The sequence below is a fragment of the Grammomys surdaster genome, unplaced genomic scaffold (assembly GCF_004785775.1).
Source record: "Grammomys surdaster isolate TR1022 unplaced genomic scaffold, NIH_TR_1.0 198, whole genome shotgun sequence".
In the NCBI taxonomy this organism is placed as follows: domain Eukaryota; kingdom Metazoa; phylum Chordata; class Mammalia; order Rodentia; family Muridae; genus Grammomys; species Grammomys surdaster.
Window position 1 is genome coordinate 2,454,738 of NW_021604643.1, and position 7,735 is coordinate 2,462,472.

Sequence of the window (7,735 nt, forward strand, 5' to 3'; positions counted from 1 at the left end):
AAAGGAGAATGGTGGGGATGTGGGGGGGTTACTCATCACACTTCCCCAGGGAGTGGGACAGTGCAGGAAGAACACTGGACTTCAGCAGCCACTCTGCTCTTGTTTCTGCTGGCAAATCCTTTAACTCAGTTTCTCTTTCCTGGACTTTTTCTCAAGCTGCAGAACCTCCACACAGGGCTCTTGACCCACCTTGCAAAGGCAAGCCACTCCTGCCCATTGCTTTCCTGCCTCTCTGTGCTGCTTCTCCATGCTGCCTACCATCCATTATCTGCTGGGAAGGAGTGGAGCTGGGCACCCGAGACAGCTAGACAGCATGCGTAGTGATAAGTACTTAAAATACATTTTTTCTTGGCTTCTTTTTGATTTCTTTGTCACTCACTTGCTAGATGTGTTTCAGGAAATGGGTAATGACTTAAGCTGAGAGCTTGTGTAAGCTTCTTGGGTTTAGTTTTGCTATAGATGTTTTACTAGAGAAGTCCTGACTAGTAGTTATTTTCTTGATTTAGTTCCTTTAGCTTAACACTCTCCAGATAGAAGACGCAACAAGAGAATTTGAGCCTTTAAGCACAAATTCCAACCTGAACACACACACACACACACACACACACACACACACACACACATACACACACGCTCCATTTGTAACAAATAGCAATGATACAATCAACAGGTCAATATTTAGTAAATATTTGTTGACAAAATTTTATAGTGTCCTGGCAGATGTGCTTATTTATGTAACAGTGGTGAAAGAGCTACAGGGGTTAATCAGCCATTCTATAATTGGATTCGAAGTCCACTCCACAAAAAAGATGCAATGTCTGTATTGTAAACTCATTTAAAAGTCCATGGTTGAGTTGGTCATAGGACTTAGGGTTAACTTAATTCCTTTGTCTAAGTAGCATAATGTCAAACAACCTTTCTAAATATATGTGTTTTACTCACTAGACCTTAGGTGGAGAAACCTCTCTTTGCAGTGCCCTGTAATGAAGTCAGAGGCATACAGCTACACAAGGCGACTACTGAGTGCTCAGTCTAAACTCCTCCAAGGTTCAGGAAACATTACTGAAGATGAGGAAGAAAAGTTGTGAGAGCCAGAAAATAAGGATAAATGTGGTAATGCATAGCTATTGCAATCACAAGCTCTCAACAGCTATGAATGACTGTCCGAGATCCTCAAAATAATGACCATATCAAAAGCGAGGCAAAGATGATAGAAGATCTCAGGGTGCCCAATCCCTCATTGCTAAGCTGGATGATGGGAGGGATTGGAGGGGGATAACAGAGAATATAGTCAACAGAATACAACTTGCTTATACATGTAGCATCTGCAGTGTGTGTGAGTGCCTGTGTGTGTGTTTGTGTGTGTATGTGCGTGTGCACGCATGTGTGAAATTGTCAAAGAACTGATTTAATATTTTACAAAATCCTGGTGCTTGTTCATCATTATCATGCTTCTTCATCTGCTGAGCCCTTTAGGTTTCTGTACTTCTGGTCAATGAGTCCTCCTTCTCCTAGAAACTGCAAATTGTTACTTATCTTGTGCTAATTCCATTTGCAGTCAAGGCAGCCACACTTCTAAAGCCTCGTGCACTGGTATAAGACATTTTCATTCCGAGGAATTCAAGATAAACAGGGCATCTTCCTGCCTTTTGACATCGATCATTTGTTTGGAAGAACATTTGCTAGGGTAATGTGGCATGAAAATAAAATTGCCACAATTGGAAAAGTTTGCACGCTAAAGAGGCATGGAAGGCGAGTCTGAAGGAGGCAACGAGATGCTGCCGTTCTGAAGACAGCTTCTACAACACAATTGCGCAATGCCAGATAGTGAGACATCTCATTGCTGTCTCACTGTTTCATCTGGTCAGAACCACTGGCACAACTGGATGTTGCAGTTCTTGCTTAATGCTTCTTACATTAAAGTCTTTTTTTTTTTATAGTCATGAGAGCATTTTTTGAGAATTAAGAAGGAGCAAGTGTCTTGCTCTATGACAATATCTTCAGAAGAGGGCTAAAATGTTTCTTTAATTTTAAACAGCAGTTTGAGTTGACACTTTCTAATTGAAAGGTTCCTCCATTGACCTGAAGTGCCTATGTGATGTTGTCTGACCAAATTAATTTTCCAGAACAATTGACGATCACTGTAGTCCCTGAGTAATAATTTTAGTTATTTGTGTAGGTAATGATATATGATTAATTTATCTTGATTTTGTGCCTTTGACCTGCTACTTCCGTAGTGTATATTCAAAATCAATGAAGGTAAAAGACTTATAGACCTATGAAATCTCATCTAAGCATATAGTATACTGGGTACTTTACAATGTGGAGTAGTCCATGAAATAGACTGTTCCCAGGTCCCCTCATTTGTAAAACTAAGGTGCTAGACAGACTTTCTTCTTCCTATAATTACTTCCTTACATTCTTTTCATTGTATATTTTGCATGGGAAAGGAGAGCTGTGCTTTGTAACTCTGTCACTCAGCTGCAATTATAGCATTACTTCCTGTTACACCGACATTCATTTCCATCCCTCACATTTTGTTGGCTCTGGTTTTATTCTAACAGTATGTACGACAAAAATATTCTGTGTGCATGAGATGACTTCAGTCAGAGCCCCCAACTTCTCTCTAACCCCAAGTGCCTTAGCAAGGCACCTGTGCTCCAGCATTGTACCAGGGCTGGCAACTCACATCTCTGCAGCACTTTGAAAGTCCTGTCATTGAAAAGGTGAGGAGCGGAGGGTGGAAAAATGTGTAGCCCAGGCTGGCCTTGAACTCTTGATTGTCCTGCCTCTGCCTCCTTCAGCAAATCCTACCAGCATGTGCTGAGTGAATGGGTGAGTGGATGAGCACCCTCACAGAAGCGGTGGGGGAGGGAAGGATGAGGTAGGAGTTTTGTGGAGGGGTAATTGGGAAAGGGAATAACATTTGAAATGTAAATAAAGAAAATATCCAATAAATAAAAAGAGGGGGAAAAAAAAGAAAGTCCTGTCATTTTTTTTTTATCAGAGGACAACAGCATGTACAACTCTGATTCATACTGGCTGGTTGTGCTGACTGAGCCTACATTCTTAGAGATATCACTTACTCATAACTAGTGACTTCTGAAACACCTGTGTGTAGTATTAGTTTGAAAATCATGGCAGGAAACCTAGAGAATCTACGAAATGATTCAAACTTCCCTTCTTAAATAGGGTGACCAGCAGCAACCAATAGAGCAGAGTGGAATTTCTTCTACGTGACTAACGAGGCCAGATAATAACTGGCACCTAGGTTTACCTCTGGCTATTCAGTTAGGAAGCAGTCAGGACCACGAACTAGACACTTTCTCTAAAAGTACATGCTTAAGTAAGAGCCAGAAAAACCAACTGAGCGTACCATCTTGGAACCAGCACTGCAGCCCCAGGCAGCTCTCCAGATGCTTACGAATCATATTAATAAAGTAAGTCCACGTGGGACCCTCATCTGAAGACACTCAACCAAGCCATTCTCCAATTCCTTAGAGACGGTAAGACAATGGAGCTGATTTAAGTTGTTGTACTTGGAAATGACTTATTGAGCAGCAGTAGAAAATTAATTCACATCCCCCCAATATAGTCCATATTAATGTTTTAGACAGTTACTCACATGTGAAAACAAAATAATACTCTATAATCTTCTATAACTCAATTTAAACTCAATTTTAAATTCTATTTGATCTGACGATGGAGAAAAACCACTTTAATCAATGCTGCAATGAGTCAGTAACTTCAGATTTTAGCTCAGTTTAGGACATTTTCTCTCATTCCCCATTTCCATAAGCACAGCATATATAATTGGGAAGGGAGGTTGTAACTCACCTACTGTTATGGTATCAGGAACACATACAGGGATCGTTAGTATTTTTAATCCAACCTCAGAAGCCTCCAGTAAAACAGCAAAGGGAACCATGACTGTAGGTATATTACTAATAAGGGATATAAAGACTGACTTCCAATATTTTTTCTAGGTCAGTGCTTTTCGCTGTTTTATCAGCTCTAAAATTTCATTAAAATCCAGGGGAATTGTACAGGGCACAGAACAAGCCAATAAAGTCCCACTTAAAATTCTATGGCTTCTCGTGGAGTTAGAAGGCCAATTTTAATTTAAATGTGTGGCTCCTTTGAAAGTCCTATCCTCTGCCATATGTTATGGGCTGCCCATGAAGGTTTATTAATACCCCAAAACTACTCTATAAGAGGGCAGGGATGCAATGGAAAGTCTTTTAAAGTGAGTTGATTCTTTCAAAGGAAGGCCTGTGTGGACTTTACACAGGCCTCAAACCTCCATTACTACTTAGATTTATTTTTCATTATATCTTAAAAAAGTCTTTCTGGATTAACAGCCAATGACCTTTGCTAGAACCAGATAGGAATGAGTGTGCTTGAGAAACGACAAAACCTTTCAGCTATAGGAATGTGTATTCTTAGCTCCCAGAATGGGAGTTTTCATGGAGCAAATCACAGTTTTAAACAGGCATGGCACAGGACTTGGAAATAGCTTCATCTATGGCAGACAGCCAGGACAAGCCATAAAGTGACACATCCCTTCCCATGGTGTGGCTGAGAAACCAAGAGCCCGCACCTCCACTATACCACATGGGAAGGCTTTCTCTCCAATTCCTAGCCTTTGTCTCATTTCAGACTAGAATTTAAATGGCTTTTATCACATCTTATGTTCAATTATATCTCCCAGGTTTGGATCATTTTGTCAAAGTAACAGCCTGAGACTCAGCTCTGCTGCACAATTCCTTTTATTTTTATAACAGCAAAGCAATTCACTTGTTCGCCTCCATAGCTCTCACACAAGCTGAAGGATGAAACCAATACTTTGAGAGGATGATAATAAGAGAAACCTGATCCCTTTGTCAGACAGAAATGTTCATGGCTCATTTGTCCTGTTTAGCTTTCTTGCTATTAATTTCAGGGTTATTGTTTGTTTAAAAACAACAAACTGAGCCCTCAAACCATACTATCATTCAGTTTGTGCATGCCTCTATAGTTCTTAAAATGTAAACACACACACACACACACACACACTATTATTTATCTATTGTAAAGTTGTTCGATCATTTTATTTTACTGATTCTGGTTCAATTTTTGGTATGTGAAATCTAACAGTAAGGGCATATAATCTTGGCATATTACAAACAGCAATGACAGCTGGAACTGTAACACCAGGTCTTGGGATGATGATCAAACCAAAAGGAAGTGAAAAAGAGCTTGTCATAGGAAAGACTGTAACTAAAGGTTTTAAAATAAGATGATGTCTGTTGTGGGTCACTTATCAAATCTGTTTGGAAAACAAGTATAAATTCTGATGTTTGAGCAAAGGTGAGAAGCAAAGACGATGTGGGATGTAGGCAGTGAGTGTAATTACCTTTGTAACAAGTGACATGCTGAATTGAAAGAAGTGCCAATTATCTTGTCTCTTTGAATTTCTCTCCGAGTGTTGGGGACTCTCCATGAAGTATAATCTTAGGGTAGTGTACTCAAAGTCAGGAAATTCAACTGTGTGTACAAGGACATCTCATTCTCCAAAATAGTCTTTACAAGGGTTTTCCAGCTTGCAGAAATGTTTCCCGATTCTGGAATGTTTTCATTTCCCATGGATGACTCAGGGAGTGTCTCGAAGTAGGAGGGAGGGCTATGGCTGTGGTCTGTGATAGACTCCAAGATTAGGGAAGACTTGCACTTATCTTCTGAGCCATAGTTTTAGGGAAGAGCTTGTCAACACAGACGGTAGTCAGCCATTTCTGTCTTCTTCATTCTGAACAGCAAAAGTATCTGTGAGCGTTTGTGTACTATTTTTCCCTATGAAAAGCCTATAGTCAACAAATAGTATGAGGTAGAAACAATACATAAAATCCTGAGGAATGTGGACTCATGCATTATTTATGAGCACAGTGCTTTCCTCCACACCAAATCAGAGGCCGTTACACAACAGAAATATAGCTGATTTCTCCCTTAAATAGAAAGGGTAATCTAACATCAGATGCTATAAGTATATTAACACCATCATTAACTTACTTAAAAGGATGATTCATTTAACATAATATATATATTCACTCTAAAAATAAGTGAGTTGTTAATAAGAAACATCATGTATAGAGTGTTTTATTGACCTGTTCACTATCAATTATATAAACTAAGGGTTTCATTTAGACAGTTCCATACATGCAGACAATATACTTCCATCATTTCCTTATGCTCCTTCTCTTCCCCTTCTCTTTCCACATACAAAATCTCAAACAGTTCCTTTTATACTTTCTTCTCCATTTTTATCCCCTTAAAATTCACATATAAGGGAAAATACGGAATACTTCTTTTGTGAGACTAGCTGATTGCACTTAAAATGATCTCAGCTTTATCCATTTTCCTGCAAATGACATAATTTCATTCTTTATAGCTGAACAAAACTCCATTGTATATATGCCACATTTTTTTTTATTCAGCCATTACTGAGATGAGCCTGGGCTGATCCCCAAAGCCTGGCTGTTATGAGGAGTATAATAGTAAACATAACCTGCTGGTATCACTACTGCAAGCTGACTTTGACAGTTTTTTAGTATTGTGGCAATGACCTTGGCTGTCAACTGACACACTCAGAGAAGGGGAACCTTAACTGAAGACTTGCCTCCAAAACTTGGCCTATGACAAGTCTGTGGGGCTAGTTTCTGGTTTGCTAATTGATGTAGGAGGGCTCAGCCTTCTGAGCAGTGACATCCCTAACAGATGGGCTGTTTAAGGAAGGTAGCTGAGCAAGTTAGAGCACAGAAGGCAGTAAGCAGCATTTCTAACCAATCTCTGCTTCAGTTCCTGCTCCCAGCCTCTTGTCTTGGGTTCCTGCCATAGTTTCCTCTGATGATAGACTATAACCTGTAGGATAAAACATTTTCTCCACACATTGCTTTAGGTTAGTGTTTTATCACAACAGAAACTAAGCCTAGACAAGTATGTACCTATAAATAACCTAGCTGGATCAGATAGTAGTTTTGATTTAAATGTCCAAGGAACTCTTGTACACAATGCCATAGGAACTTGACCAGTTTGCGTTTCCAACAGCAATGCCTAGGTTTTCCTTTACTTTGCACACATATACCAACATTTGATGTTTTGGGATTGTTTTGATGATAGCTGTTCTGACTTGGGTAAGATAGGAGCTGAATGTCCTTTTAAACTTTTCAATAACATTTTAAATTGTTTTAGTTGGCATAAACAGAATGTATTTCTTTATGACATTTTATACATATACACATGCATATACATCATACACACACACACACATATATGTATATAGTTGTACTTTGTTCATACCCCTCCATCACTCCCCTTCAGCTCTCTTCCCCCCCTCTGTACTTTTCCCCTCCTGCCCCATCTTCATTTATGTCATACATGCATACAAACACAAATGTACATGAGTTCATGCTCCCATTCACACACATATACATAAAAATTTAGTTTCTATATGTGAGAGAAAACATGCTATTTGCTTTTCTGAGTCTAGTTTGCTTTTCTTAACAAGATGATCAATAGAGAATGTTTCTTTCTCATTTCTGGGCTCTAAAAAAATTCAAGATAAAAGTACAGTCTGGTGAAATCTTGTTTCCTGATCCATAGACGGTCTTTTCCCTCTGAAGGGCAAAAGCAAGAGCAAGTGTTTTGTCTTTGCCTTATTCATAAGGACACAATCCCATTCGTGAGGGATCAAACCACAAGA